Here is a 9,040-nt window from a genome sequence, read left to right on the forward strand (position 1 = left end):
ACTTTTATTGAATGGTAGCCTGTTTTTCTCTGAAGTTTATAACACTCCAGTCATATCAAGGAATGTGTATGCAAGAGCTCACAAGGCCCATACATCCCTCTGGGGTTTTTGAGGGGCACATGGAGGTCACCAGCCAAAGGCAGCAATCCATTTCCTCCACACCAGCATGGTGGAGGAACTGGGACAGGAGGGGTAAGGTCCTGGCAGGTCCCAGTGCAATGTCACAGTAGGAGAGTGCCAGCTGGAACCCCACTTTGTGCTGGATGTGATGTGGGGGTTACCAGGATTCAAAAGAATTCAGGAAGAGCTGGGAACAATGGTGAGTTATCCAGGGAGCTGTGTATCTTCTGCACTGACCTGTTGGAAGCACTGCAGCTGCTTGGCATTTTAGAAGGTTCAGAAAAGATCCACTGAAGGTGTTATTTTAATGGGCGAGTTCTTTCCCACATGCCCTGCACTATCTGAACGTCAGGCAGAAGGAGGCAAAGCCTTGTGACATTTAGGTTGCTAAAGTCATTGCTGTTGGTATGGGGCAGGTAGGAGGCTCTAGGCTCATGTAGGAGGACTAGCCTTGCTCAGAGGCATCACAGCAGCTGCAATGAACTCAGCCTCATTCCCTATTTCTTTTTCTCATTTCTACTCAATGCCTCTCTTCTCCTTGGTTGTGCAGGGACAAATACAGAGTTCACACAGTGGCTGTTTGTTTCAAATGTGCATGTTGAAAGGAGAGGAGAAAGCATGTATCTTTGGGTGGAAATACTGAGAACAACACAAAACAAAATAAATAAAGCTGAACAAAAGAGAATTAAAACTTCTATAAATACCAAGGACTGCTAGGGATGAAGGAAACAGAAAGAAGACATCATAGGTCAAGAAAGGGAAGCAAGAACTTTGTGGTGGGATATAAGAAACCACAAGGCATGACAGGATGATCCACTGTTGGTCTGGCTTACCGAGGCTGTGGCACAGCCCCACTGAGGTGCCATCCCTGCCAGGCCACTTGGATATGACTCTGGTAGTCCTGCCACTGCCTGCTTGACTGGGCTTCAACAGAATGGGACAATATCTTTTGTAGTCCCTAGTGGCTAATCCAGTATAGCAGCTAAGAAAGCAGCACCAGAAGGCACAGTTACTTAGGAGATACTTGGATCCTTGCCTTGAATTGCAAAGGAAATATCTCTGTAGGCTCCTCCCAGAATCCCAAACAGTCTAACAGTGAAATAGATTGATTATACCTTCTGCTCATCTGTTAGCACTGTGTTCAGCATTAAATCCTATCCAACCTTGGAGCCACTACTGGCTTTCTTTGCACCACTATAATGAGAAGACTAGTATTGGCTGATGCTCAGAAACTTCCAACTTAGAGCACCTAGAAACAGTTCATTAGTAAGAGTATAGAGAATGTGGTATGCTGTTTCATTCACTTCTTTTAACTTAATTGAGACCAAGACCAAGGTGGGAGACACCCCCTGCCAGGTGTCCAGCAGGAGCTGTAGAGTGTCTCTCCTATGATTAGACCTGATATTTAAACCTGATGTTTGCTGCTTAAACCATGTCTGTGAACAAGCAGGATCCCAATGCATTTCCACTATTTGCAGCTTGGGAAATGTTGCAAGACAATTTTGTCTGTAAGTCTTCTTGTTACCAGAATTATTTTTTGCATTTTGGCACATCGCTGGGTTAGAAGAGAAGACTGTAAATATTTTTATGTTTTAATAGTATTACTACAAACTGTATAGTATTCTAATAGCTGATTGTAAAGTTCTCGTTTATTTGGGAGCAACTTGTATCACATCTGCATAATTTTTAATGTTTAATATTAAAAACATCTTGAGAGGATTTTAAAGACTTTTTTTCCTCTATTGCTTTTTTGTGATGAGTCAGAAAATAGTTTTGATGCCCCTTCTGCCTCTGATTTTCTTGACCCCCAGCTGTTGTCCTGCAGCTGGAACAGACGCACACTGCACCTCCTGGGGTCTCACTGGTAGTATGAGGGAAAAATAGCCCTCAGCAAAATTCCATGGGAGGCATGCTGTGCTCCATGTGTAAAGCTGGTGGATCAAAGATCTAAACTAGGAGTATGTGGTGTTTTCTTTGAGTTCCTGCGGAGGGGTAAGATTTGCCTTAACTAGATTTACCTTCTAGGAATGCAATGTCAGTGTGGAAATACACTGGATCGTCCAGTTTCCTCAATGTTCAGATTGTATTTATCAGCCTTATAAGAAAAGGATACCAAAATCAATATCAAAATGTTGCAAGACAGAAGCAATCAGCTGGCCAGCACTTTAGGGATATATTTGTATTCATGTCTCAGAAGTGCAAGTGTGATCACGTTCAGGTGCTCAGGCAGAGCAACAGAGCGGGCAGACTGTCAGTGCTCTGACCCAAGGGGCAGGGACAGTTTGCTTTCTCTCCTCATGTCTGTTTTTTTCCCTGCATTCAACCAAGCAGCATGACCACCCAGTGCTGCAGCATCTAAGTGCTATTTTGCAACAGATGCACACAACCCAAAGCACAGGCTTTTCTGGTATATAAGTTGCATCTTCTTATTATGACTATCCCAATCTATTTCTAAGTGTGCTAATTCCAGTAAATGGCTGCCATTTTCTTATGGCTCATTTCATACCGTGGTTAAACACTACACAACAAATGAACAGTCCATTTGCTTGCGTAGTCTTTAGTTTTGGCCTGAATAGTGGCTTATATATGGTTAGTCTTTATGTATGAGGTAAAGAAACACCAAGGCAAATGCTGACAAAGTCTAAAAGCTGTTGAGATGACCTGGGATCTCTGAATGTTCAAGCAGATGTGCATCAGCAGTATTTGCAGCAGTATTTGTGATCTTGCTTTTCACACTTTGTGTTGCAGCAGCAGAGGGAATTTGCTCAAGGTCATTGTTTCCTGGCGAATGTTGTGCCTTAATGGCATTCAGGGCAGCACTGGTGGGAAGGAGCAAATGAGCCCAGCTGGGACCACCAGCTCTGAGGGTTTTGGGCCCCCACAGCAAAGCCTGGATCAGCTCAAAACACCTGTCAAGGACATACCTGAAGAGAGAGAAGTTTAAGCAGTGCTGGCAGACAAGGTAGGTGGCTGCAACTTCGAGCTGGTTTGGACTACATAACAGAGCTCACTCGGGACTTTGGCATGGAAGCAAATGCGTGTCAAATGCACAGGTGATGGATGGAGCGAGCAATCTCACAAGATATATGAGAAAAACACAGAGATGAGATCAGCCACAGAGGAAGCAGACCAGGGACTGGGCAAAAGTGGAAAAGAAACAGAGGGAGGGAGAGTTATTCCTCCTTTTTTAGAATCATTGAATTATTTAGATTGGAAAAGTTCTTTAAGATCAAGTCTAGCGTTAAACCCAGCACTGCCAAGTACACCACTAAACCATGTCCCTAAGGGTCACATCTACATGGCTTTTAAATCCCTCCAGGGATGGTGTCTCCACCACTTCCCTAGGCAGCCTGTTTCAATGCTTGATAACCCTTTCAGTGAAGAGATTTTTCCTAACATCTAACCTAAACCTCCCCTGGCACAACTTGAGGCTGTTTCCTCTTGCTCTGTTGCTTGTTACTTAGGGGTATGATCACTGCCCTAGTCTTGCTGGCCACAGTTTTTGGGACTAAAACGACTACCCAGTGTAAGGACTGAATCAGAAACACTTTTTTCTTCTTCGTGTGAAAGAATCTAGAATGTTTTTTAGATCAAGAATTGCCCCTAAAATGCAAGACTGCTTCCTTGGAAGGAAAAAGCAAGCATATACAGCAAGAAAGGGATTAAAAAGTAGCAGGAAGGACTTTATCCTTCTCCTACTCATGCTTTACTTTTTCCTAGGAACTACCTTTCCTGATTATAGGATATGTTATGTAAACCATGCAAATTAGGCAGTTTTTTATATCATTATTTCACTTCAAACATAAAAATACATGTACTGCACTGCATTTTTTCTGGGCTTCTCAGGTGAGTGTGTGTGCCCAAGGCACACCTGTTGCTTTACCCATCGCTCTGCAGTGCTTGCGTTGCAGGAGCAGCCAGAGGGCAACAGGGCAGAAAGGCCAGGGGCCAAGGGAGCAGTGGGTGCCTGGGTCTGGAGCCCTGGTGGGAAAGGACCTGATAATATTGTTTTCTATCTGACTGAGACAAAAAGTTGAGACTGACCATTTCTGTGATGGCCAGATATGATGACAGTGGGAGCAGCAACTGTGAACCGCCAGTGCCTCTTTGCTTTGGTTACTTTTAATATCTTCCTGTTATTAACAGTGGTCCTGCTGAATGCCCCTTCCTATATGCAGACAGGCTGCTTGAACGCCGGCGTGCCCACGTGGTCTATCCCATAGCTGGCAGCATGTGTGTGTGGATACCTCTACTCCCCTGGGCAGTGTGGTTCTATCTCATACGCCTACCTGTGCGAGCAAAGTGAAGGCTTGTATGGCCACCAGGTCAGGCTGTGTGGGCATTTTGATTTAATCACGTCTCATATGGTATCCTTGTATTTTTCAGCTTTGCTTTTTCCATCAGTTTTATATACCTCATGTGGGGAAAGTAGTATCCTTTAAAGAATACATTCTATATTTGGTAGTGAGTGATTTGAGGCGCGAATGTGTCTGAAGGAGAAAGGCTTTTCAAGCAGCATGCTGCTGGCTCAAAGGTTCCTCCACAAATTCTGCTGGGCTCTGCCTCTGAGTTGTGCTGCCCTCTCACCAGCCTGATCCTTGAGGAATTAATTCGGGAACTGCTTGAGACTCTGCACGATATTCTTCAACGGTCCCTTTCTTCTCTGAAAGAAAAATACAGGGAAATGTCACAGAGAATTAACAACTTAGATGGGCAGATGGCAAGGCTTGAAAACTGTACAGAGATGATTGAGAGAAGTGTACTGTCCCACAAGGAAACAGCTACTAATACTGCACAGGTGGTGGGCTTGGAAAGATTAGTTTGGGGGTTTTATTAAGTGCAGCACAACCTTAAAAAAAAAAAAGGTGGAAAACCAGATCTAAGTTGTCTCCACCCAGTATCTTGGTAGTAGAACTAATTGACAAAATGTTGGGAATGGCTTCTATTAACATCCAGGCTGAAAAGCTCAAGTTGGCTCTAACACCATAGGGCTGTAAAGAGACACTTCCTACGCATCAGTGTGTGCAAAATGGTCCAAAGCAGAGAGCATGAGGCAGGCAGCAGCAGGATCTCTATGGGCTTTGCAGGATTCCCTGCTCAGGCATTGGGGCACCCAAGAGGACAGTGAGATACTGCTGAATTCAGAGCATCTCTCACCATTAATGCCTTGAGTTTTCTCATTCTGCATCACTACAGATGCACAGTACAGACAGAACCTGGGCTGGTACTGCTTGGGAGCTGTGTCCACAACTGGCCTGCTGCTTCCAGGGACACTAACTGATGCTGTGTGGCAGGAATTTGTAAATTGTGAAGGTATGGGGAAAATCTACAAAAGTAAGGAAAAATGTTTTCTGAAGAATGGAATAGAGCAGTAGTCAAATAATTAGGCTCTTATTCAAAAGAGAGGACAAGGAATAATGTTGATCCATTTTTCTTCTTTGAGGTAAAAAGATGGTGAAATAGAGGATGGACTGGGATTAAAAAAATGGGACTTTATTACTTGGTCCTGCCATGAGACTTCATGTGTAACCTCTGGCAAGGCTCTTGATGCTCTTGCACATCTCACTCATGTCCGTGAAATGGGGATAATCTCTTCCATGACCAAAAGAGATTTCATGAGGAGAACATCCTCAACAGATTGAGTCCTCAAGCAGGGAGGTAGAGCAGTATCAGAGGGAGTTCTCTGATTTCCTTCTAGTACAGGCACCACTGAGTTAGATAAGCAACAAGCCAGGATTTCAAACAGCTTTGGAGTTGAACAGTGTTGGTATCCAACAAAGAGCAAATGTTTTTTACTGGAGATAAGGATATTTTGTTTCTAACAGTGTAAACACAATAATATTTGTCTTCGTAGATTAGCTGCAGCAATGAAAATACTTTGCATACTCTCTAGTTGGGGGTTCTCAGACTCGGTTAATACATTCTAAATAGTCTGGTACAGGCTGAAGTGGGGAATTGAATTAACCATGAAATACTGGGCAGGTTGAGGCTTTTTCACTTAGGACACCGCAAGTTATGTTCCCTGTGAAGTCTCTGCTTGTAATCCTGATACTGATGACCTGCACAGCAAATGTGGACAAACAGTGGACAAACCAATGAGGAAATGGGAGAAAGGATCATCAGCTCACTGTTGTGTTGGTTGCTGCTCATGTTTGATGAGCAAATGGCTGCCTCTTTGCCCCTGTGGGAAATCATTAACATACAATAATTCTTATAGATTTCTATTTGACAAAAGTGGTGTTTAACTCACACTTTACAGAAGCCAAAAATGGGAGTCCTGTATGCTGACTTTTACCAGTAAGTTTCTTTTCCCTTTGGAAAGCCCCAGGGTAGATTGCTAAATTTCACAGGTAATTTGTAAACCCCTGAAATTGTTCTCTGCTGTTTTTTTTTTTTCCGTGACCTTTAGAAACCTGCTTCCCAGCCTGTCTCCTCCGTTGCCTGAATATCAGGGGTATAAGGAAATGTTTGCTGACTACAGCACGTCCAAATGTGAATTACAACAGAACTGTAAGGGTCTGGGTCCCAGGAACTCAGAAATCAAATGTGAGTTTAACTTTTAGTCCGTACAGAGTCCTACTGCTCTGGGGCCTTGACTCCTTAGGGAACAGTAAATAAGAAGGAGGCAGCTTTCTCCCTTTGCCCTAGAATTAACTTGCAGATTTAACTGACTTGTTTTATTATACTTGTTTATGTTAAACTGTCCTACTACAGGAATTACATAATTCATCCAGGAAATGAAATGGCTCCAATGACTAACTTGAGAGTCACATAAAAAACTTCAGATGAATACTGCCAAATTTCTAAGGTTTTATGATACTATTCCCTTAGATTGTTAAAATCAGAGCCAATTTGTTAAATATTTACTTAGTTAACCAACATGCTGTTCTAACTTCCTCTCTATATCCTTAAGTAATGAATGACAAAGCACAAAAAGTAGGCTACTCATCTAACTTATTTCACACTAGGAAGAACAGGGACTGATAGATATAACATACTGAATTGAATGGGTATTTATTTTCCCATAAAATTGCAAAATATAGCTAGTTTAGGAGACTGTTAGAGTTTAGAAGTTAAGGGTTCAGAAGACTTTATTGCTCCAAGATTTGGAGATTCTTATTACCATTTAGGTCATTATTATACTCTTTGCAACAAAAGACCCCCAAAAAAATTTCATAGAAAATATTTCAAAATAACCTCACAAACATGTAGCAGCAAGAATAATAACAACAATACCACACACATCCCTTTGTCACCCTGCAATAAGAATGGGCACTTCTCTTTTTCTGGAGTTAATCTCTTTCGGAAGAAGAGGGGAATAGCAGGATTTGGCTGCTGAACTCTTTCATTAGCTCTCCTTCCTTTGTGTGGGGTAGGAAGGACAGTGTATCAGAGCACTGCGAGATGTGGCTACAGGCATCCAAGGCAGCCTAGGTGCATTGATTGCCTCAGCACCTAAAAGTAAGACTGCCGAGCTTAAGAGACAAGTTTCCTTGCTACACAACAAGAAGAATAAAAAGTTCCTGGATTGTATTTTTAGAGATGTGAACGTGCCTAGCAAAGAAAGGTCTGAGGGTATACAGTGCAGAAGAGAGGTATAGATGAAAGGTGACACTGTGACTAGAACATAAAAAGTCAGGCAGTCATCCAGAAGGGATTGTGAATGTTGGAGTGCCAGAGTTCGTCCCTGGATGTGTGACTGATAGGTGATGAACACACAACTAGGGGGTGAAGCAAACAAACTTTGTCAAACAAACCACTCCCAAGCTATGAACAGAGAGGAAATGTGACTGAGACAAACACTATACTGGGTGTCTTCTTGAGGATAGTCTGCTTACTGATCCATGGTGCATGATTGGGTTTGGGTCCTCTCTCGCTTTCAGCTTTCCTTTACCATCCAAGTGATGTGCCAAAGAGATGTGACACTGGCAGGAGTGTCTCTGGAAGACCAGCAGAGCCAGGGACTCTGCACTGCACTGGCAAGGTCAACATTGCCAAGAACCCTGACTTAACTCCCTCCTCCAGCTGTGTCCTCTGCACGGATACCACACCTGTATTACAGAAAAAAAAGGAAAATCTAAAGACCGAAGATGTGTGTTCCTCACCAAACTTTTGAGAATGGACATAAGTGATATGACAGGTCAGAAGGTGAGATGAAAGGCTTTTTAATAGTACTGACTCTTGCTAACTTAAGACCAAAGTCCAGGCTGACAGAGTATGAAGTTTTTCTCCAGTCTCCAGTGCACCAGAAACTGAAGATGCTGTTTTCTCTTTGTCTGGTGTGCTGTATGTGTGGATTCTGGTGAGGGTATTGCATGGGGTTTTTAAGAAACAATTCTGGTCCTTCCTTTCATCTTAGGTTTCAGCTCATCAGGTTTGAGAAATCTGTATTAAAAAAAAAATAAAATATATTTTTTTCCCCTGAAGCCAAGGGGCAAAAATGGAGTATGTTATCTTCAGAGCAGGACAGTGATGGATTAGAAATCCAGCACAAACCAGTAGTCCTGTGAGCTGCAAATCTGATAGGGCTTTGTTTCCCTTGGGCAAATCTTTGGATTCTCCTAGGTCTACATAGCTGAAAGCTCTGGCTGCAGCTTTTCCTGTGGGTGGTATTCATAACATCTTTCATCGTTGCAGCTTTCTTGGTGTTTAATAAGGGTTTAACTCAAGCTGCAGTGGGTCTCCTTTTTCTTAGCAGCCTGTTCTTATGAAATGTATAGGAATGTAGCATTTTCAGCATTTTATTGCTCTGTCAGATGTGGTTAAAATTGGCTACTGTTTGTTCTTGTTCCCTTTCTCTTGCACAACACACAAGTATGTACAAGCACGTATGTGTGCACACATGCGGATGCACACAGAGATTCATTATACATATGAAGAGATAATGATCTCAAACCCCTTTTAATTTCTATAGGAATCC

At 42.8% G+C, this 9,040-nt stretch overlaps 1 long non-coding RNA gene across 1 annotated transcript; it reads left to right on the plus strand.

The window, feature by feature from the left end:
• Positions 1–338: 338 nt before the first annotated feature.
• Positions 339–8,108, plus strand: LOC108639495. The gene is made up of 3 exons (XR_001920548.1): positions 339–416; positions 2,872–3,082; positions 8,004–8,108. It is a non-coding gene; the product is annotated as an uncharacterized LOC108639495 (long non-coding RNA).
• Positions 8,109–9,040: the final 932 nt, after the last annotated feature.

Source organism: Manacus vitellinus, unplaced genomic scaffold, assembly GCF_001715985.3.
Source record: "Manacus vitellinus isolate BGI_N305 unplaced genomic scaffold, ASM171598v3 scaffold_20_pilon, whole genome shotgun sequence".
NCBI lineage: Eukaryota > Metazoa > Chordata > Aves > Passeriformes > Pipridae > Manacus > Manacus vitellinus.